This window comes from Vipera berus, assembly GCF_964194415.1.
Source record: "Vipera berus genome assembly, chromosome: 2".
In the NCBI taxonomy this organism is placed as follows: domain Eukaryota; kingdom Metazoa; phylum Chordata; class Lepidosauria; order Squamata; family Viperidae; genus Vipera; species Vipera berus.
This window is the reverse complement of record NC_138203.1, coordinates 29,807,596-29,832,082: the sequence shown is the minus strand read 5'-3', so window position 1 is coordinate 29,832,082 and position 24,487 is coordinate 29,807,596. Positions and strand designations below refer to the sequence as shown.

Below are 24,487 nucleotides of genomic sequence, written 5' to 3'. Positions count from 1 at the left end.
ACATGCGCAGGAGTGCCAGCGGCACATTGCAAACTGACGTCAGCGTGCCCTCCCAGGCCAAAATAGTCCGCTTCTGCTGCAGCTCTAAACTTGGCTAAAGGCCGGTAGTGAGAAGGGATCTCGAGCTACTTCAACAAAAACTTTCTCCAGCCTTTCCTGCTCCCTCTTCCCCTCCTTCCTTCCCTCTCTCCTTCTTTTGAATGGTATTCACATCATATTTCTGCCTCGAAAGGGTGGCCAAGAAGCAAACCCTAACTCCAGATTAAGTCTCTTCTCCCCGCTCTCCCCGTTTCTTCTCTCTCCCCTGTTCCCTTCTCTCCCACCTCTCTCTCTCTCTCTCTCTGTCTCTCTGTCTCTCTCTCTCTCTCCTTTGGTTGTAAAAAGACAAAAAAAAGCAGGGTGCTTAAGACAGGCTGGATAAGCCGATGGCATCCCTCTTTCCTGCTTAGTCTGTCCAGTTTGTCTCAGTTTAGGAAAAGCTAGAGGATTTTATTCTGCTCTAGAATTTACCTCTGGCTGGCTTTTGCCAAGAGGGGGAAATCAGAGAGGAACACGGGACCCGTCCAGTCCAATTGCCATTGTCTGAAAGTCACTTTGTAGCAAAGAAATTGAAGATGAGAACGGTAAGGAAAGCTTTGACGGGCTTTTTTGCCTTATGATTTTCTTGTCTTCCGCACAGATACGGAGTGGGGGGTGATTGGTAAATACACTGGGCGATCTGGATTTGCAATGGTTTCAGAGAGATCTCTGAGCGGTGAGGATTAATGTGGGCGGGGGGGGGAGACGAGGGGCGCAAAGACTCTCTGCGGCAAAGCAGCTGGGTTTAACAAGTGTGCGCCTAAGGAGCGGAAACGCTTCGCTGAGAACCCTGCAAAACATCTGGTCACGAATATGAAACTGGGTGTCTGCGATACTTTGCTTCTAATCTAAACCCGTTACTTGGCATTGGGCCGCCCAGTGTCTATAGCAATGGGGAAGACAAGTGCGCGTTTTTGTGCATGGACGCGAGGTTGGCGTTGATGGGATCGTCCGAGCCTTGGTGATCCACTGAAGGGAGAGGGACCTTCAACTCCTTCAGGGACTAACGGGAGAGGTGGAAGAGCGGAGCTTTGATTTATTCGGCGATCCGGAGAGCTTTGCTAGAGCTTCTGGAATCGCGGTGGGGCTGCTCAAAGCGATTGCGGGGGGAAAAGGTGGCGGCGAAGGTGCGTGGCCGGAGAGCGAAGGTAGGGATGGAGGACGAATTTCTGCGTCAAGACTCCTTGTATTGGCTGGTTCCTTTCACTTCTGTGAGCGCGGAGAGAGTCAGTCCCAGACGCTTGTTTTCAGCTGGGCTTCTTCTGCAACTCCTACGGGCCTCGCGCCAAGTGTCTGGGCTACACGCGTTTTATCCAAATAGATTTAGCGCTGCTGTCTGGAAATGGGCTGCTGAATGTTAACTTTAGGATCAGCTCCATTAGAACAGCTCCAGACTCTTCCCTCCGATTGGGGGAGAGGAGAAGGGGAGGAGGAGGGGAGGGAGGCAGGCTTTTGTTCTTTCTACTTCTCTTGAAGGGGGGGAGATATGTTCTTTTGTACGACGTAGGATTGTGTGTGTGAGAGAGACGGGGGGGGGAGGACTTTTTAAAAAAAGTTTTGTCTGGACTTCTAGCAGTAAAAATGACAGCCGATCCCTTGGAGAGTTAAGAGGGGGAGAAAAGGAGGGCGGCGCAAAGTTATACGAATCAGTTCAGTTTTGCCCCCTCCCCTCCTCCACCACCCAGGTGGCAGTTGATCTGCGGAGCTGCCTTGCGAGAGGAGGAACTGCAGGCACCTCTTTCTTCTCGGATCTGCAGCCGTCCCTCGGCTGACTTGAGAGTAACCCTATCGGATTCCGTGAAATTTGCCTCCCGGAGGATAGGCAGGCGGCAGCCTTTTCCTTTCAAAGCCTTTTCTCTCCCCAAATTATACACCATTGAAAGCCGAAGCGAATAAGTCCCCGCGTCCACCTTTCGGTTTTTTTTAAAAAAAATCTCCCGTCCTCTTGAGCGTAGAAATTCTCGGCTGCGAAGCCCGAAACAGTCGAGCTGTGGCGGCGCCAAGGTGGTTACCTGGGATCGCTTTGGCAGCGCTTATCCCAGGTGCCCCCTCCGCAGCCCCCGGGGACCGCCTTAGAAACCTCCGGCTCCCCGCTTCTCGCAGCCCTCCCCGTCCAGACGCAGCTCTCTCCCGAGTTCCGCTCAACGCCAGCAGACTCGGCGACTCGCCTGCGAGCCAAGCCAGGGGGATGGGCCCGGCTTCGCCTCTCGCCTCGTCCCCGTAGGGAACCGGAGCGCCCGCCAAGGAACAGAGGCGCCTCTTGCCAAGGGCGGCGTCGCTGCCAGACACCAGCCGGGTAGATCAGCGTTTTCCAACCTTAGGAACTTGAAGATGCGTGGACTTCAACTCCCAGAATTCCCATAGCTGGCTGGGGAATTCTGGGAGTTGAAGTCCACGCATCTTCAAGTTCCTAAGGTTGGAAAACGCTGGGGTAGATGCGCTAACCTGAAGGCCGCGCGGCGGAGCTCGAGGGAAGCGCTGGCCAGGAGAAGCGGCGAGGGGCCCCGTGTCCAGCGCGTAACTGGCTGGCGAGGCCGTGACCTTCCCTCTTGCTCTGGTCTTACGCGCAGCGCGGCATCCGGCCAGGCTCTCCCTCCTCCTCCTCCTCCTCCTCCTCCCCCTCCTCCCCCCCTGCTCCGCCCGGAGCCAGACCTGGCGCGACTAAATGCCCGGCGGTAACCGGGCTGCAGGTGGGACTGGGAAGGCGAGCAGCACCCGCGAGGGCGTCGCGCGGGGAAAAAAGAGGATGAGGCTGGAGAAGGAGGTTCATTGACAAAAAGGCGCCTGCCGCAGCCGGCGGAAAGCCTCTCGCTTCGGGTCCGCTGCTGCAGCCGCTGCCTCTGGAGGCGGTCCCGGGGCCGGCGGTGATGACTGACGAGCTGTGGGGCGCGGAACGGTGGCCAAGGCTCCGAGGGGACGAAGGAAGGATGCGGTCTAAAGGAGACAGACCGGGGCAGGGGCGGCGCAGCTGCTACCTGTTGACTTAAAACAGCGTTTCCCAACCTTAGGAACTTGAAGATGCGTGGACTTCAACTCCCAGAATTCCCCAGCCAGCTATGCTGGCTGGGGAATTCTGGGAGTTGAAGTCCACGCATCTTCAAGTTCCTAAGGTTGGGAAACGCTGACTTAAAAGAAGCCGGGAGTGGGTTGACGAGGGCCAGGAAGAGCTTCGCTTGGAGCGCGGGGTAGGTTAGGCGCTCCTGCTCTGTAACTGGATGCACGTACCCAAAGAGAGAGGGTGTCAGGAATGCCACTGTCCATACACAGAGTTGCCTCTACTTGTTTTCCCTCTTTCTTCCACTCTCCAGTGCCCGGTTGAAGATTAACAATGGTGTCCTTGGGGCTATGAGTTGTGTTGCTTGCTTGCAGACTTTGTCGTGACCCAGCTAGGGAACTTCATCTGTGCAAGTTAGTGTGGGATTAGTTCCCTGCATTTATATAATACTGTTTGCCCACTAGTTGACCCTGAGCTATATATTTTTTCTTCTGCCAGTAGTCCTCAACAAGAGCTGTCCATTGATGACCATTCAAAGTTAGAATGGCTCGGAAAGGGTGCTTAATCATGTGTAAAGCACTTCTAGCCATCATAAAATCTCTCTCTCTCTCTCACACACACACACACTCACTCTCACTCTCACTCTCACACACAGAGTCACATGATTGTGATCTGGAGGTTTGGCAACCTGTTCACTCTTACAACTGGTTGCCAAGCGTGCTAGCATCACATGACTTCCATTTGCAATTTTCTCTGTTGGCCTTCCCAGAAAGTCAGTGGGGAAGTTGGCAGGGAAAGTTGCAAGCTGCTGCTGCCTGCAGAAGGATTTCCCCTCCCCTCAAAATATGAGGGTGGGGCAGGAATCTTTCATTGGGATACAGAAATTAAGCAAGAATCTTTGTGATTCCCACTTAGCTTCTCCAGCCCGGTTCAGGAGTTGCCTCCTGCACATGGAGGGGAGAGGTGGAGAGAGAGGTGCTTGTGCAACAAGCTGAAGAAAAAAAAACAAGAGATCTCCCGGATTGCATCCATGCTTTGTTTCTCCAGCCCAATGCACAGAGGGAAGAGAAACTTTTCAGAAGGGCTGCAGAAATGCAGATCAGATCCCAAAGATTTCTGCAGCCCCTTGAAGGAGTTTCCCTCCATGCATGGTGGAGAAAAGAACTCCTCTGAAGGGCTGCTTGGATCCTGAAAACAAAGCTTGGATCCTGAAAACCTGGTTTGTTTCTCCAGCCCAGTGCAAGAGTTCCCTTCCATGCATGAAAGGCAGCTGCCTGCCTCCTTTGTACTGTCTGCTTAATGGCCCATGCAACTGCTTAAGAGCTACAACTAGGAGAGCCAGGATTGTATTTGTTGAATGAAACAATCATGTGGGTGTTTCACTCAACAACCAAGATTTTGGTTCCAGTTGTCATAAATCAAGGAGTTGGAAACAGAGAGGTAGAAACTTAAAATCGCTATCATGGTATCTTTGGAACAAGATACAGTAAATACCCTTCCAAGCCTTTAGCAAGGTTTCTGAACTTTCATTCATCAGAATGAAACACCCTTAGAAAAAGGAAGAGGGGAAAAATGGGAAAACTCTTGTAGCAATTCATCGGTCGCATATAGGCAGACCCATATGTGGTTGGATTTATCTCACTGGCTGTGGGACAAGATGCAAAGGAAAATACTATATACCAATGGTCTCAAAATATGATACTACTCATTCCTGTCTGCCTCCATTTCCAAGTGGATGTCATGGCTGGTAGGTTGCTTTGGCACCTCTCTGTTTCAAAAATAAGTACTGAGCCAACCAACTAAGGCTTCCCTGCAAAGAGCCTTACAGTCCTTACTCCAGCCTCTGCTATGGCAAGCTTTCTAAAATAACTGTTCAGTGCATAAGGAAACTGAGGTGAATGTCAATGTAACTATATCACGCCCTCCCTACTGCTAATATATTTATAGCATTTTAATTGTAGCCTATTGAAAGAGAAAAAAAAGGAAGGCTTGTGCAAGTCAGGAAAAGGCTGCTAAGCTAATCACCTGCACCTTCGTGGAATTCCCTTGTGCATTATTTATTGCCTCTTTTCTTCACTTAGTTTCTCCTATTCCAGAGAGCCTTTTTCCATTAGGCATAACATTAATCCAGGTGCATGCAGCTCTTTTTTCTTTTAAATAACATCTAAACCAAAACCATAATGGACAACTGAGATCATTAGTCCACAGAACGCTCCACATGATTCTCAAAGCATAAAATTTGTTTTCAGATTATGTTTCTTGCCTTAGAACTAAGTGCTGGCTCTCTGTAGTAGAAGCAGCACTTGAGAGTCCTTTGATCAGCATGACGGAGGTTGCTTCCATCTATCATCTCCTTAGTTTGTACTATGTAGAAATGGTCATTAAAATATTTTTTGCCTTTTAAAGCCAGTTTCACAGATACCTCAAGAGAATGACAAATGGGACATGCCTTGTCTTGTATTTATATATATGTCAGGAATATTGCCTTTGATAATCTACTTAATACACTCCAATCCATGCTTGAATATGAATAATTTGGAATAAACATAGTGTGACAGACAATGTTTTCTAGACTGGCTTCTTTTCTAAAGAGAAACACTACAAAGAACTGCAGTTTTCCCTTGTGGCATTAAAATTTGTGAGAAATTCAACTAAGCCCAAACAACTGCAAATTTGATTTGGGCAAAACTATGGCGTGCAAAATAATAAACTTTAGATATACATATATATTATAGTGACACATTAGATTTATTCGGTATATATTTTGAGTCAAGTAATCATGGTCTTAACCCAGAGAAAGTTAGTCACAACTCTCACCCTGTTATGAAATTAATGCAAAATTGAAACAATTTTGCATAATGAACTTGATGTAGCAGATTTTAATTTAGGAAATAATTTAGACATATCAGGTTGAATAAAAATAAGTGCTGCAAGTGTAAATCTGTAGACTTGGGGGAGAAATATCTGAAATGTACACTATATTAGGATTCAGAGATAGCTTGAATAGGTTTGCAGGTTTTTTATACAGGATTTGTCTATTTAAAATTGTTTTCAGACAGAAATATCATTTTTAACTTCAACTTGTTCATAATGTCAGTTGACCACTGATATTTATTACTTCTGAATGTAGTTAGATCCAAGTCTTTTAAGGTAACAAACATTGGCCAAGATGTTGAAACTTCTGTCTTGGGATCAGTGGTAATTTGCAGTTACACGCACACCTCAGATGTCTGGCAGAATTGGCACTTACCCAGAGTCTATTTTAGTCTATAGGCTCCTATACAATCAAGAAATTTTATGCTCCATCAGAGGGTTTTTTTTTTAGTAAGAGTTAAATCCCTGAAATTCTGAAAATTTCCAGAATATTAATGTCATCTACTTCTTTCTCAAACAACCTCAGGAACCTTTTATGTGTTTGAAATGCATTGGCCCTTTTCTTTCTATTTTACCAGTTTGGAGGGGCAGGAAAATTGAGGAAATGAAATAGATTTATATCTAAAACAGGAATGTCAGTATACAGTTTGAACTTAAGATTCATGATGGCTGCTGAGTACAAATTAGTTATAAGTAATCTGGACTGATCATAATAGTCTGAGCCAACTAATTTTTCACCTTGTGGGTCATTGTGCAATTTTGTGGAAAAAAACAGGTAATGATTCATATTAATGTCCACAAGCAAACAACTATCATTGGTGGCTCCCCAAGCATGATTTGTAGATGGCTATGCCATACATTGAATCACATGCAATCTTCTGCTTGTTTATGCATGAATATGTCAAAAATTTAATCTCTTTACTGCCAACAAACAATGGAAGGTATGAGGTGAAAGATAGGGATTTCCAACACTGGAAGAGATGATCAGTTGAATATGGCATGAAAAGGGTGGCATGTGGACTAACCTGTGAACAGCATGCAGTCCTTCCACATTCTTATATCTCCTTGCTCTCCAGAACCAAGTTCTTGTGTTTGATAGTTGCCTCTAGATCCTTGACTTCACAGATCCTATGAACTTTCTTCGCAATAACTATGGACATATTTGCATGAGTATCTAATTATTTTTTAGATAATATCATCAGCTTTTTCAGGGATCAAAAAAGACACCTTCATGGACTCCAGTTAAACCAATATCCCTTGTCTCCTCTTCTTGTTTTCTTCAGCAGAAACATACTTTGTAGAAAGATGGTCTATGATTATGGACAGCACCACATTTTATTTTCCCAGACTCTTTTGTCTCCTCTCCTAGATCCCTCTTTTTCTCTGAAATGCAGCTCCACTGCCACATCTTGAACAAAGCACGTGTGTATATGCCATAGATTGTGGACTGGATTACTTTCAACTGCTTTCATAAGTAGCTGACTTCCAAGTGGGTGAGCCCTCATCTAATGGCTCCTGAAGCAAGGCCTTGCCCATATCCTCATAGTCCAATCGTGCAACCCATTCTCTAGTGATTCTCAAACAGGAGTCTCAGGACTCCTTTACATTCTTAAAAATAATTGAAGATCCCAAAGAACTTTGGTGGATTATATGTTCCAGTATGTACTGTATTAGAAATTAAAATTGTGAAATATTAAAATTTATTATTTGTTTGAGTTTGTGGACTACACTTTGAGAAATGCTGCTCTAGGGAGACATTTGCAATGCAATTTTCCATTCCTTTTCCTCTTTGATATGAATGCACCTTTGGTGCGCTGTGTGAATGTGTAATAGTTGTGGACGGCTCTTTAGAAGGACACTTGAGATGTAACTCCTCTTTCATAGGAAGTCTTGATTAAATTCTGGTCTCAGGGACTAACATTATATCCCTGGCATTTAGCTGTTTCACCTAGAGACTTTTCATATGCTGCTGGCAGTAGTGGCTTCCAGATCATTGGCTAGAAATACACGGATATTTGGGGGGCTTTGTGGTTCTCCAGAATGTGACTCTGCTAGTGCTGGAGAGGGGCTGTTGGCATCTTTATGGCTGGTATGGGGTAGTAGCAGGTTTCTATAGTGTCCATGGAACAAAAGACTATCTATGGCACTTGTTCTATTGGAGGGGGCAAACATAAAATAAAAAGGCTATGTAACTAATCTACAGGGGTGGGCCATTCGGACCATTCATGTTTCTGAAATGAACCTCCAGAAGGCAGGTACAGACAGGGCAAAGCCATGATGCTGTCTGTGCAAGCATGCATTCTGCGCAGAAATGTTTGTGATAAGCATGCTTAGGGCATGTTTGAACTTGTTCTGGGGTTGTCTTTCTGAGCATGTGCTGTTAACAGTAGTGTCTGCAGGTGGATATGAACTTCAACAGTTTAAACCCTGGCCTGCATTTGATAATAATATGGCAGTCTCAGACTCCAATGAAGAGGGGTGCCAAGGCAGAATCTGATGACAATTTGCTTGATGTAAAATTGATTCCTGAGCAGAAATGTGGGGTCACAGAGTTAGGAAAAGAACTAAGTTATATAATATTAATGAGAGCAAGTATAATATGATCATCAATCACTATCATTGTCAGTTCTGTCAGACACCAAATGGTGAATCTGTTTCCATTTTTCCTTCAGAATGTGAGGAAGGTGAACTGTTTGCCAATTTTTCCATAATGGTATCAATATATACCATTGGGAAGGGAACACAGGCCTTCCCCATCACGAGGACAAAGGACAATGAGTTAGAAGGTATAGTATTTAACTCACACGCATGTAGAAAACTAAGGTTACTCCACACAAAGAATGTAAGAAAATCAAGGGTGGGCAGTGCAAGGAGAAATTAGATAGCCTGGAAGGACATTTATGTTTTTTGAAAATAATATTTTACCCCAAATTAGGCACAAGATATATCATTTATGATTCTGAATGTTGTCAAGAAATAGGAGTGCACATTCTGAAATGTTTATGCTATGGATATGCTGGAGTATAAGGTTGTTCTGAAGTGGGGATGTTACAGTAATAATTGTCTGAAGAAATTTGTGAAAATATTTGTACAACCTAAGTTTAGAGAATGTACGTTTATCACGCACAATGCCAAGGGTTGTGATGGATATCTAATCCTTAGGCAGCTGATCCATGAAAAGGTTCAGATTCCACTTTTAACTCAGGCTGCTAAACTGTTATGTACAACCTGCCATCATTTAAGATTTGATTTATTGATAGCCTCTCCTTTTTGCCCCTTAAATTAAGTAAACTACCCAAAGCTATGAGTTTCCTAATTTGTTCAATATAGCAGAGAATCAAGATTATGAGGGGCTGTTGCCTGATGCCAAGTATTGCAGTCCTGAAACCATGATGCCCAGTGAGAGAGAAGAATTTAAGAAATGGTGTGCTGCTAATAGAGGTAGCATGTTTAAGCTCAAAAAAGGCCTTGCTTACTTTTGCAGACAAGATGTTAAGATATTGAGAGAGGCCTGTGACTGGTTTAGGGAACAAGTGTTGAAAATGACAGAGTGTGATATTTTCACTGGGTTAGTTGGAGACAGGACGCGGTGGCTCAGTGGGTTAGGACGCTGAGCTTGTCGATCAGAAGGTCAGCAGTTTGGCGGGTCGAATCCCGAGTGCCGCGTAGCAGAGTGAGCGCCTGTTACTCGTCCCAGCTTCTGCCAACCTAGCAGTTCGAAAGCATGTAAAAATGCAAGTAGAAAAATAGGGACCACTCCGGTGGGAAGGTAACAGCGTTCCGTGCGCCTTTGGAGACGTCCTCGGACAAGCGCTGGCTCTTCGGCTTTGAAACGGAGATGAGCACCGGCCCCTAGAGTCGGAAACGACTAGCACGCATGTGCGGGGGAACCTTTACCTTTACCTTAGTTGGAGACATTATTGAAGAATCTGAGATTTGATGCATTGACCCCTTCCAATATGTTAAAATCAGCCTCTATTTGCATGACTCAGTACCAATCCATGCTTTTGAAGAAGAACACCATTGCATTAGCCCAGGGGGGTCTTCAAACTTGGCCCTTTTATGACGACTTCAACTCCCAGAATTCTTCAGCCAGTGTGCCTAGTTGAAGAATTCTGGGAGTTGAAGTCCACAAGTCATAAAAGGGCCAGGTTTTGAAGACCCCCGCACTAGCCCTTTGGACAATTACCAGAAGACCCTGGAAAGCTATCCTGTTCTCATTATATCCTGATTGATGTATTAGCACACATGGAGAAACTCAATATTTAGCATACTCTGCAAGGAAGTGAAAAGCAGGTAGGTGTTTACTTTTGGATGCATTTTCTATCATAAATGTAATCCCCACAGCCTTTGAATTTAAATGTTGATTTTTTTCATGGTTGTCCTGTATGTTAATGTACCAATGACTACAACAGCTTACTTAATTCAAGCTATAGGGCTCTGAATGCATGTAATAGAATGAAAGAAGAGCACCATAGGAGTTTGGGCTATGTAATACACAGCATCTGGAAATACAAATTGAATGCCATGGTGAAGAGTGATGCCACTTTGAAGCATTTTCCAATAGAGAATAAATTCCCAACAAGATGGGTTTTTTTTCGTGGTGGTGGTAGAACAAAAGCTACATGCCTCTACTATGAACCAAAGCCTGGGGAACAAATTTCACCAGTTTATATCCCTTTGTGAATAAGAACAAGGTATATTGGTCTTATTGGTTACCCACCAATCATTTAACAAAACTTTGGGCATATAAAACAATATTTTGGCCTTGCTAAAATTAAAGTGAAACCAATGGAGGAACCTCTGCTTTCCAGTTCCACCCCATTAATCAGGGGAAAAATTATTGTTTAGTCTGTGTGCAATCTGCACAGAAAAGTAGCAGATCACTGTGTAAACACAATGATGAAGAAAGAACCCTATCTGGAACATAGTGCACTATTTATTGAATGCTGCTTGAGCGGAAGGTTACGGAATTACAGAAATCTACAAGAGCTTGAAAGAAAGACAAATGTTATTTTCTGGTTATATTAACATGCATCTCAGACAAAAAGCAGGAGGCCAGTGCTTTACCCTGATTAGTGCCAATCTGAACAGGATAAAGAACAGTATATTTGTGATTATGAAAAGGAGGAAAGTGTATGCTTATAGTGTGAGCATATTGAAGTCAACCCTGCTGAAATGCAGATTGCTAAACTCTTTAAACCAGGGTAAATTTGGGCAGAGCACCAACTAATTACATCTGTGGTGATTCAAAGCAGATCATTCATCAGTCAGAAGGCTTTATTGGGCCATTACTAGGAACTGCGATAACACTGATCACTAATCTATTGATATAATGTCATAGGGACTCCTGCTTGAGAGGGGGCTGGACTAGAAGACCTCCAAGGTTCCTTCCAGCTGTATTCTGATTCTGATTCTAATTCTATCGCTCAGGTAAACATGAGCATATCAAGAAAATGTATTTGGTGTCATGTCATCAGATAGAGCAGCTACAAGGCAGAGTCTCTACTGTACGGACTACTGGCACAAGCCATTTGGATAATGACATGTGATTCATTCTTCAGAGGTCTAATTTGAGTGAGGACGTCAAGATTAAGCTCTACAGTTTGGTGCGGCAGAGGTTTCTAAAGCTGAATCTGAGAAGGGTACTTTGACTCTCATTTACCCACCAGAAGACTCTTGATCACCCCAGCCTTACCAGAACTATCATCGCAACGGCTTCCACAGGATGCAGTAATGCAGGAGATCCTAGATGGGGTGAGCACCTGTTATAGGAAAAATGCTAAACTTTTGTTGAACAAAATGAAACAGCATTGGCACATTATGGCCTGGAATTACCATGGTACATTTTTATACAAGAGGTCCCACTTCCTGGTACTAATATTTTAGACTTGGTGAAAGGGACTTTGCAATGCTAAACACGTACTGTGAAACAAACCCTAATGTTTGGAATGAATTTATGAGTGCCATGGCCGTGATGAATGTTCTAACAATATTGCTGAGTCTAACTCTGTTAAAGAACAATTATTGTAGAAAAGCTGACAGAGTCTGTGGCTCTTAAGGATGTAAGTGACACTGTTTCTGTTATGACTGCACTTATTGAGGCCCCAGTGTCAAATCCTACAAGTGTCCTAAAGTTTAGTGACTAGCTCAAATTATAAAATGAATAAAAATACTGTGAAACAAGCAATGAGTTTAAGTTTTTGTCTTTATTTTATGAAAAGCCCTACATGTTTGCATATGTTGATAATGGTTACATGCTCCAAGTCTCCTTCCCAACTTGATACTTTTTACAGACTGCTTTATCATTTGATCATTTGTATCATTCTTCTCAGAGTACAGCTTTAAAACATTTTCATAAGGTAAGCCTTTAAATGCTTCAGTAGAAAAACCACACTGTGCTGTCCACAAGTTATTACCTGGGGATATTGCAATTGAAGTGGGTGAAATAGGATATTTTCATACTTCATTCTGTCAAAACACCACTGACAATCACACTTTTCTCTTTAGCACATGCATTTTATTGGCAATTCAGAGTTCAGAGGATCTAAATTTGACAATGGAAAAAAATCCCTCATCATTGTCATCACCATCATATTATCATCAATAGATAAAGTGCAAATACACACTCCTTTCTGCCACATGTGGTGAACTGGTGTAAGGAAAACAACCTAGTTTTAAATACCGGGAAAACCAAAGAAATCATTGTCGATTTCAGAAAAGGCAGGCACAGACACACTTCTCTGTGCATTAATGATTCACCTGTGGAGATGGTTACCAGCATCAAATTCCTGGGTGTGCAGTTAACAAGTAGGTTGGCTGGGTCGCTCAACAGCGAGACACTGGTGAAGCGGGCACAGCAGCGCCTGCATTTTCTGCGTCACATGAGAAAAGTACAGCTTCCTTCCCCTGTCCTGACCGCTTTCTACAGGGGGATGATCGAGAGCATCCTGTCATACAGCATCACAGTCTGGTTTCGAAGCATCACAGCTTCAGACAGGAAGGCGGTGCAGAGAGTGGTGAGAATGGCTGAAAAGATTATTGGCAGTTCCTTCCATTCCATCTAGGACATAGCACATAAGCGTTGCTTGAGCAGGGTCCGTAAGATTGTCTGGGACACTACACATCCTCTTCACAACCTGTTTTCTTTGTTACCTTCTGGGAGAAGGCTTCATGGTATCCGAAGCAGAACATCCAGATTCAGTCACAGTTTTGTTCCATACAGTATTAACCTTGTGAACTCTAAAGCTTCCTCCTTCCGTTATGTATTCAAGATGGACAGTGATTAATATTTATATTTTACTTATATGTATGTGTACACTTTGAGAGCAAGCAACTAAATTTCATTTTTAATGTGTGCCATTGTCCCCATAGTAAAAAAATGACAATAAAGGTTATCTTCATCACATGCACACCGTTTAGTAAGATTGTCTTCACTTGAGATATACCAAATTCACTGTGGAAAAAACTTGCCTCTCATTGTCCTCATCCTCTTTATCAGTAGATAAACTGCAAAAACACACTGCAGACCCCAGGCCACTTCTACAAGCATCTGTGGACTCTTCATCACTTGAGATGTACTGTATCTCATTAATGATAGATCGGTGTCACTGTTATATCCCAAAACAGAAACTGCAAAATATAAAAATTAACCTATTAAATGTGCTATCATCACCAGCCTGTTTTACTGCTTACTATATACTGTAAAAGCCATTTACTTACTTAAGCCTGTTCCTTGGATGGGTGATAAAGAACTATTCATCATTTCACAGGCTGTCTGGTAAGTATTACCAAGCATGTCCTCTGCTTTCAAATATCCCACATCGTGAACATTACAATATATTAGGTGGCAATCAGACAAAATCAGTCTGAAGTATCCTATTTCTTTATCAGGAACTCCACAGATTTTATTACAATCTGTCAAGAGGTCTTGACCAGTTCCATGAGATTTAATGCATAGCATCCCCTTTATTAAGGTCTTTTTTGGAATCTGAGGCTGCCATACTATTGTCAAATGCAAGCCAGAGTTTAAACTGTTGAAATTTACAACCACCTGCAGACGCTATTGTTATTAGCACATGCTCAGAATGACACTCCTAGGACAAGTTCAAACATGCCCTGATCATATCTGTTACAAACATGCCTGCGCAGCATGCACACATGCTGCATCACAGCTCTGACATGTCTGTAACTGCCCTCTGGAGGTTTATGTCAGAAACGTGAGTGCTCTGAATGACCCATCCTTGTAGAGTAGTTAATTTTATTCATAATACATTCTTTAGCTGCAGATATATTTGCTGACTTACTGAAAGTTTGTGTGAGATCCTTATCAAATTCCCCACTCTTAATTTCTTTCCTGCCTTTCCTGCGGACCAGAACAATTATGATAAAATGCATGCTTAAATATATTTTGCAAAATAGACATTTCTTCAGTTTTTTTTTACAAATTATAAAATACAGTTGCAGGCAGTTTTGTTTAAGCTGATGAAAAAGAAGGGGACAAACCCCAAATTTCTAGTGTTGAAACAAAACAAAATAAAAAAAATCCATTGGTTCCCTTAACTTTTTTTAGTAATGATTTTGTCTCATTACTTGCTGGTTTGTGTAATGTTATGTTCCTGCTGGCCAGTGACCAATCAGAGTCATTTCTGAGGGTGGTACTAGTCCACCATGTGCTCAATCAGTCAATAATGATTTTGCACCAATCAGAAGTGCTTCTGAGGGAGAGACTAGGATACCATGTGCTCAGTCTGTCAATTAAGACTTAGCACAAATCATAGGCATTTTTAGAGCTGAAACAATAGCATCATAGTCAGCAGCTCTCAGTGAACTCCCCTCTGTGGATATGAACCAATCAGAAGCATTTCTGGGGGAGGGAATAGGACATTACAGCACTTCGGGGAGGTGGGGAGGTGGAAGTGATGCCACAAGGTGGGCGAAGTATATGCACCATTAAAAAAATGTATATATTCATAATACTTAGGAGTCCTGAGGGAGCTGACATTGGAATGACGGTATTCTGGGGATCTGAATCTCAGAATGGGTGGGGGAAGGACCAGGTTGTTTGAGGTTGCATTTGGCTGGATGGAATTAGTGCAATTTTTCTTGGGTGTTTGCTATCAAAGGGTGTTCGTGTGGTTGTTCTTTGGGAATAGGATAGGGTAGGGTAACTATGAAGGGTAGAATAGGGTAGGGTAACTAAGTTCCACTTATTCTTTAGATGTGAATCACCTATTAACAACTGATGGTTGTAGCTATCACAGTTCTTAGGTAAGGCTCGCAGTCACTGGCACAATTTCCAGAGATATATTGGGAAAATCTAGGTAGTAGGAGCCATAATTTACATATCTATTAGATTGTGTTTGTTTGTTTTCTTTTGTGAGTATGTAGAAATATTTGAGATTTTTCAGGGATTTGGGCTCCACTTGTTTTCACTGTTGGTTGTAAGTACTTTCTAAAAGTGTAGCCAAAAGCAGTCTTTATGATGGATTGGGTGGGGAATATGGCTTTATTTCCCTGATTCCATTAAACATTAGGGAGGCATCTTCTGTACCACTATTGCAGTTCAAAATGACAAGTGAGACATTCTTTGCCATTCTTTCTCTCCTGATCTTTTTCTTGAAAGACTAGATATGCAAAGTAGGATAATTTTTAGGGGTTTAGATGTTTCCATGACACTCATAACTGGATGGAATTAATGTAATGCTTTGCATGATGGAATTTGCTTGTGATTAAATCCACTCTTCTGGAGGTTAATTGGTAGGGTCAATTATTCCCTTCTTGATGTTCCTACATATTTAACTCCCTCTACATCTAATTAAACATCTAATTGGACTAGGAGCTTTAGGTAATATAGAGATATAACCTTTAATGTAGTGGTCACATCATCAGCTGGAGGCTTCAAAATTTAAATCGCATAAGATTAATTTAGTGCACTGGAACCCTAGTGTAGGGGGAAAAACACTGAGCAAATTATAGAAAATTATTATTAGAATTATTTAATGGGAAAGAAACAAGAAATATTCAAATGAACAGACTTTTTAAGTCTTTTAATAGACTAATTGCTAATAAGGTAAAGTCTCCTTTGAACTGAACTTGGCTGCTGGTGATTTCAAGAACTCATCCATGTAGTTTCCATAGCAACAATACATAAGTGGTTGTCATTGTCTTTTTCTCTGAGATATATACATGTAATGTACCTGGCAACATAATTAAGGAAAACAGCAATACATAATTTTCCCCTGCACGTTACAGGAAGCATTGTAGAGACATGTAAAATGTTATCAACTTGCTCAAGTTATGTGCAGCATGTGTTTCATTACAATTGATCCATTGCTAGGTCTATTCTGTGGAAGTGATGGAAATGAAGAAGCAGTTTTCTTTACCACTCCTGAATAAAAAGAATAAAGCCAAAGAATACCTGATTAAGAAATATCACCTATTAACAAGGAAGTTTAAGGAAGCACTGGAAATAATAAAGCAGCAAATAATTAAGAAGATCGGCAGTTATGAAGCTCAGATTGTACACTGTAGGCAGAATCTCCAATGCCAGTCAAATTAGAAATATTTCTATAAATCCAACAATGGAGAGACAGCAATGAACCAGTCAACATCTGACAGAGACAAAACAATGCACCCACTCATTGCCAAGCGGTTTAACAACATATTGCAAGGAGGTGAAATTGAAGATTAATTAACATCTGGTAAAGCCTACCTGATAATGAAAGATCTAACAAAAGAAGTAGTACCAGGCAACCAAAGCCAATTACATGCTTTCTAAAAACTTTCAAATTGCTAAGTGATGTTGTAGCTGATGCAGTCCAATAGCATCTAGCTGAAAACCAGCTCTTTCCACCTAAGCAGAAAGGAAACCTCCCAAACAGCAAAAGACAAAAGGCAGCTCCCCATTGACAAGATGATTTTGGAAAACTGTAAGGAAAGGAAGATCAACTTGAACATAGCTTAAATTGATTAAAAGAGGGCATTCAACTCCCTGCCTCATGATTGGATAATCCAAGTGCCTAAAAATAATAGGAACATTAGAAACTTTGTGCAGAGGTCAATGGAAGAATGGAAGACACACTTGTTGGTCAATGGTGATAGACCAAGAGAGGTTAATAATAAAGTTGGAAGGGATCTTGGAGGTCATCTAGTTCAACCCCCTGCTCAGGCAGGAAACCCTATACCATTTCAGACAAATGGCTGTCCAGTCTCTTCTTAAAAACTTACAATGTTGGAGCATTCACAGCTTTTGGAGGCAGGTTGTTCCAGTGGTTAATTGTTCTAACTGTCAGGAAGTTTCTCCTTAGTTCTAGGTTGCTTCTCTCCTTGATTAGTTTCCATCCATTGCTTCTTGTCCTGCCTTCGGGTGCTTTGGAGAATAGCTTGCCTCCCTCTTCTTTGTGGCAGCCCCTGAGATATTGGAACACTGCTATCATGTCTATCATATCATATCATATCATATCATATCATATCATATCATATCATATCATATCATATCATATCATATCATATCATATCATATCATATCATATCATATCTATCATGTCATATCATATCATGCTATCAAGAGAGAAATCTTTCAAGGAGTCTTACTATCACCACTACTGTTTGTCATTGCATTGATTTGCCTATCAACAAGTCAGGCCATGGCTATCAAACATAAAGAACATCTGCAATAGTGAATATCTGTACTTGGGTGTAGAATGAGAGTGAAGGTTCATTCTCCGAGCATGTGGGTCAACCCACTCAATAAACTCCCCAGAACAATTTCTCCAATGCATCAAACATACCAAGATCAACAAGAAATTATGGTCTCTTTCGATGTCACTGCTCTCTTCTCCTTGATTGACCTTAGCCTGGCTAAACAAACCCTACACCACCTACTCAGTAAGCACCATACCCACAAAGATGATGCCACTACAGAACACTCGATGTCCACAGACACCATCATGAAACTCCTGGATCTATGCCTCAACACATACTTCAAGTTCAATGGGAAAAAATCCACAAGCAGGTACACTCCTATCCGGCCTAATGGCAGAAGGAGTCATTCAGTGACTCGTATCCATAACTCTACCCACCCTCCAATCAAAATTATGGACATGCTACATCGATGACACTTTCATCATCATCAAACATTCCTAAATTGGAGAAACACACAACCTGCTCAATAACATATTCCCTGAGATCAAATTTACACACAAAGAGGAAACAGACAATAGACTCCAATTCCTCAACATTGACATAAGGAGACTAGGCAATGGAGAACTGGAAACCTGCATCTACCACAAACCCATGCACACGGACCAGATCCTCAGCTTTGCAAGCAACCACACCACTGCACCCAAAAGAAGCTGGGTCCAGACCCTCTTCAGAAGGGCCAGGACACACTGCAGCATCACAACACTTAGAAAAGTGGAAGAGAAATGGCTGCTTGATGTCTTTCTCTGTAACAGCTATCTAAAAAATATTGTATTCTGACACACAGCACCCAAACCACAACACTCCACCCAGCCAACCACCACACAAAAACTAACCTTCCCATACACAAAAGGAGAGTCGGAAATGACAGCCAGAATTCTCCAACCCCTAGGAATAGCAATAGTCCATAACCCACAGCCACAATCCGCCAGGAATTATCCAGAACCAAAGAGAAGATACTGAAGGATGAAAGAAGCAATGTAATCTACAAAATCAACTGTAACCGTTGCAACTAATTATACATGGGACAAACATCACATCATTTAAAAACCAGCATCCACCGGCTGGTACAGAAACTCCATGATCCCAAATCCTTAATCTCTACCCACACTGACACCAAACAACACCAGTTCAATTGGAGCAACACAAAAACCATTGGTCATGCGACCATCCGCCACACTCATTGAAGCCTGGCATTCCACAAGCAATTTCATCAACAGACACATCAATCTATAACCAACCTACGAACCCCTCAGAATCCAAATCAACCACACAGCCAACCAGAGACAGCACCGACCCCCAACTAGCCCATGCAAGCCCCCTCCCACCAGCAGTTTACCTCCCAATGACCCTGGCCTGATGTAATCTCCCTATCACAAGACCCATCACAAGATTCTCATTGATGACTCACACCTGACCCATCACAAGATCCTCACTTGACACACCTACACCTGAAAACCTTATAAACAGAAGAATACTGGCACTGACATTCCCTAAACTCTGCTGAAGATGTTACCTAGCCTGGTAATGAAATGTTCAGAAATCACTCCCATGTCCTTTACATGGCTGATTTGATACTATATGGAAAAGTGCTATAAGAAATGAAATTGAATGTACAACCAAGATATTGCCATAGAGTTTGGACTGGAACAATGTGCCATCCTCACCACTAATGGAAAAAAATAGTGAAAACTAAAGGAATCAGGATGCCCTATGGAAAAAATATCAAGAGCCTGGATAAAGACAATAATGGCAAATAGCATTGTTTAACAATGGCAACATCAAGAAAAGGGTTAGTAATGAATACATCAGCAGAGTGGAGAATATCTTAAAGTATAAACTCATTGGAGGAAATACCATCAAGCAATTAGCATCTATGCAATTCCAGTCATTCACTGCTTGAATTGTGGGCTGACTTAAGCTGAATTAGAAGCCTTGGATAAGAAAAATAATGACAATTAATCATGCCCTTCATTCATACAGTGATATTGACATTCTAATCAAGGAACATAGGTGGGTGTGGAATGTGGTCATGTCAGACAGCTGAAGAGGAAAAAAGGGCATTGGAAGAATATCAAGGACAGTGAAGAATGTTATGTACTGTGCTTTTTGAGGGAATACCACGTGGGTTGCTGGAGCAGCTAACGGCTCTCCAGCAACCTAGACTACAAGTCTCCTGGGCTGCAATTGGCTATCTACAGGTGGCAATGGTTGATTCAAACCTATTGGCTGCCGCCTAGGGGCTAGACTATATATTGTGGCTGGTTGCAGCCATTTCCTCCAGTACAGTCACAGCACGAAATAAACGATGAGTTACCCTGTACTCTGTTTCGCGTCTTCATTCCTGCATCAAAGAACCCGCTATTTAACAGTGGCAATGAGGCTGAGATCCTGCTTCACTGAATAAGAGCTGAAGTCTACATGCCGGTGGGAAGAGGCATTTCCCCCCCCTCTCTCAAGGTCAGCTAGCAAGCTACACTAGCAACCTCGTGCTCAGTGGACTCATTCCCTGAGCCTAGAAGCAGGATCCAGAAGAACACAGGAACCAGAAAGAAAGAATGCCGAAGGTCGGAAAACTGCGAGAATTCGATGTGAAACACCTGGAGGAATGGCCATCATATTTCTCGCAAGTAGAAAACTACCTCAGAGCCAATCAGATTGCGGAAGAAGGACTGAAGACCGCAATGCTACTCTGCGTCTGTGGCCCGGCAACCTTTGATTTGGCCGAGAACTTTTCCATGCCGACACCAATCGAAGCAGTCTCCTACGCAGATCTCAAAAAGAAGCTAACCAGGCACTTCCAGCCCAAGATGTTTGAAATGGCTTGGCGGTTCAAGTTCGACCAAAGAGTGCAGCTACCCGGGGAGTCAGCTTCAGAATTCATAGCGGGCCTAAGGCAGGCTGCACACCTATGCAAATTTTCAAATTTAGAAGAGCGATTACGAGACCGGCTCGTCTGTGGCCTACGGGACACAACGCTTTAGCAGAGACTATTTGCTAGGCCAAATTTAACATTTTCTGAAGCGCAGGACGAGGTGATGGTCGACGAAGCTGCCGGGGGTGCAGTTCAGACAGTACAGCCAGCCAAATCAACAAAGTTTGAAGAAATGGTCCACTTTGAGGACGCCAAATGCACCAGAGAATCTTCCGAGGAAGAAGAACCTGAAATCAACTAACTCCAAAGGCAACCCAACGCACAACACCACAACAGCCTGCAGTGAGAGGACAGTTACAAGGCAGTTCTCTTACCGAGATGTAAGGGGTGCGGCGGCAATCATTTTCGTGCCAATTGCAGATTTTGTTCAGCCATGTGTAGAGCTTGTGGAAGGACAGGCCACATCACGGTGGTTTGCAGAGCCCGCCAGAGAGACCGGCCACCCAAACACCAGTTGGAGGAACCGACTAGGAGAGGTACTGGGGCCCAGGGTCAAGTTAGTGTGGAATTTTTCAGAAGCCGTAGAAGCGTATGCCGCACCAGGGCTCGACGCCCCCTCAAACCCAAACTTAAGCTCATGGTAAAGCTACAAGGAGTTCCATGTAAGATGGAATTGGACTCTGGCTCTGCAGTCTCAATCATTTCTCAAGACACTTTTAACTTCGTGTGTAGGCGCAGTAACAATTGGGCCAAACTAAGACCCTCAGATATAATCCTAACAGATTTTCAAAATGCTCACGTTAAAGTTAAGGGAGAAGCCACTTTGCTGGTAAAGTTTAAAGGGTTTTGGGGGCACCTGGATGTAATAGTAGTAGGGGGCCAGAGAACGAGTCTCATTGGACTCGATTGGTTTGATGCCTTAGGTATTCAGATTACTGGCATAAACCAGACACAAACTGCAGACCTCGCGTCAGTGTGCGAGGAATATGCGGATGTTTTTGATTCAACCCTTGGAACATACACAGGCCCGCCTATCTCATTTAAGCTAGATCCCAACGTAGTTCCAATCAGGGTTAAGCCTTGTAAGGTCCCCTTTGCCTTAAAACATAAAATTTATTCCGAAATCGATAATCTTGTAGAACAGGGCGTGTTACAGCCTGTTGATGGTGGGGAGTGGGAAACTCCTATTGTCACTCCACTTAAAGCCAATGGGGAAATTTGCATTTGTGCTGACTATAAATGCACACTAAATAAAGCCCTCAAGCAACACGCTTACCCAGTCCCAGTGGTCAACCATATTTTATCCTCCTTGCAAGGGGATACTATTTTTGCTAAAGTTGATTTAGCACAGGCCTATCAGCAATTGCCGGTTGGTGAGGCCACAGGCGCGGCTCAAACGATTGTGACTCACAGAGGAGCATTCAAAGTTAAACGCTTACAGTTTGGAGTCAGTGTTGCACTGGGTATTTTTCAGGGAATCATGGAGCGTACACTCAAGGGTATTCAGGGCATCTGTCCTTATTTTGATGATGTTCTTATTGCAGGGGAATCCGCTGAAGTGTTGGCCAGTAGGCTCAGGGCTGTCTTGCAGAGGCTTCGCGAAGCAGGCCTCAAATTAAAAAAGGACAAGTGTAGTATTGGAGTTTCTTCAACAGAATTCCTGGGTTTCCGAATTGATGCTAACGGCATTCACTCCGCTGATTCTAAAGTGAAGGCCATTAAAATGGCTCCTTCTTGGGTCTCCTAAACTTCTATCACACATTTTTACCTCATAAGGCAGCAATAGCAGAGCCCCTCCATAGGCTTCTAGATAAGAAAGCTCCATGGAAATGGACTAACTTATATGAAAAAACTTTCCAGGACTTAAAAGCACTATTGTCAGAAAAGTCCACTGTAACTCACTACAAAGAGTCTAAACCAGTATGTCTTGCATGTGATGCATCTCCCTATGGGGTGGGGGCACTTTTAAGTCACATAGAGAAAAATGGGAAACAGGTTCCTATAGCATTTTACTCAAAGACATTGTCCTCTGCTGAGCGAAACTATGCTCAGATTGACAAAGAGGCCCTATTTCTGGAATAAAAAAATTCCATGACTATTTATATGGCAGGGATTTCACTGTCTACATTGACCACAAACCTCTGCTGGGACTGTTCACAACAGACAAACAACCCCCCCCCCACATACTATCTCCAAGAATGTTGAGATGGTCTATTTTCCTATCTGCATACAATTTTAAATTAATTCACAAACCGGGCAAGGAAATGGGCCATGCTGATGGCCTCAGCAGACAGCCACTGCCACTAATGGATCCAGCTCTGGCTCCAGCTGCTAGAATATTGTCCATACAGGACATACCTGAATTTCCCCTCCATGCAGGGGACATTGCTGCTGAAACTGCCACAGATAAAATACTTAGTAGAGTGTTGTCATGGGTATACATGGGCTGGTTGGATAAAAGTCCAGGTTCAGAATTTCAGAGCTATTTTGTCAGGAGGCATGAGTTATCTGCCCATAAAGGGTGCATTTTATGGGGAAACAGAGTCATAATTCCCACTTCCCTAAGAGACAGGGTTTTACAATCATTACATGAAGGCTATCCAGGCATTGTCAGAATGAAAGTTTTAGCTAGAAGCTACCTTTGGTGGCCTGGCCTTGATAAGGCCATTGAGGCTCAAGTCCATGGTTGTTATACATGCCAGCAATCTAGGCCTGAAATGCCACAGGCTCCAGTTCACAGGTGGGAGGAAACGCACACTCTGTGGTCTAGGGTTCACATAGACTATGCTTGGCCCTTTCAGGGACAGCTCTTCCTTATAGTAGTGGATAGCCACTCAAAATGGCTGGACGTAATTCCAGTTCCTAACATGACTACTGCTAGGACCATCCAGGTGCTGAGAAAACTCTTTGCCACACATGGGTTGCCAGATGTCTTAGTTTCAGACAATGGGGCCCAATTCACTGCTGCTGAATTTCAGGCCTTCCTTAGAGCTAATCTCATCAGACATGCAATGTCTGTGCCTTTTCATCCATCTTCTAATGGTCAAGCTGAATGCATGGTGAGGACAATGAAGGAGGCACTCAAGTGCATCATTACAGGTGACTGGCATCACAGATTGGCAGATTTTTTACTCTGCCAGCATTCTACGCCCTGCACTGCCACAGGCAAAAGTCCTGCAGAACTATGTTGGGGGAGGCGTTTGATCACTAAACTAGACAGGTTACATCCACATAGAGTGGCAGCAGAAGCCTCTCGACCAAAATCCCTGAGGGGGCTGCACATGGGCGATTGGGTTTGGGCCAGGAACTATGGTCATGGGAATCTGTGGGTTCTTGGTCAAATTACCAAGGCATCTGGACCCCTATCTTAAGAAGTCGGGTTGGAGGGAGGGCGAGTTGTCAGACGACTCATTGATCAGCTCAGGAAACGGTTTCCAGAATGGCCACTAAGCGAGGACTGTGTCATAAGTCCCTGCCAAGGTCTTCAAACTCGCGTCCAAGCCTGCCCTAACATGGACTACCAGGACTTTTCCTTCTTAACTGAGATGGAACCAGAGGGAGAACTGGGGAGCTCTGGAGTGCAACATAGACCCCCTAAAGGAACAAGCCAACCAAACTTCAGCAACCGCTGTGCCTACTCTGCCAAACAGTCTGACTCTGGGGTGGGCCAACCTGGAGACACCAGCCAGAGTGCATCGAATCCACTTGACTCAGGAGCACAAAGGGACACAAGTCTACCCAGCCCATTGGGTAAGCTGGTAGACCACAAAGTGATGGGAACTCCGAGACATTCCTCTAGGACACACCAGACTCCTTCATATCTTGCAGATTACGTTGTAAAATAAAGAGATATGAAGCTCAGTTCAAAGAATGTAAGTGGGTGGTTCATTTGTTCAAGGAACTGGTGCCCAGCCCATTCTAGAAAGGGGACTACTTTTAGATTCATCTTTGCCATTAAACAT

General features: G+C 43.4%; 1 protein-coding gene across 1 annotated transcript in view; it reads left to right on the top strand.

Annotated features, from left to right (window-relative positions):
- Window positions 1-388: 388 nt before the first annotated feature.
- The window catches only part of ADAMTS6 (ADAM metallopeptidase with thrombospondin type 1 motif 6), a 163,405-nt gene continuing 139,306 nt past the window's right edge, over window positions 389-24,487 (top strand). The window contains exon 1 of the mRNA XM_081315567.1: window positions 389-623. The gene's annotated coding sequence lies outside the window, so the exon portion shown is untranslated. The remainder of the gene's footprint in view (window positions 624-24,487) is intronic.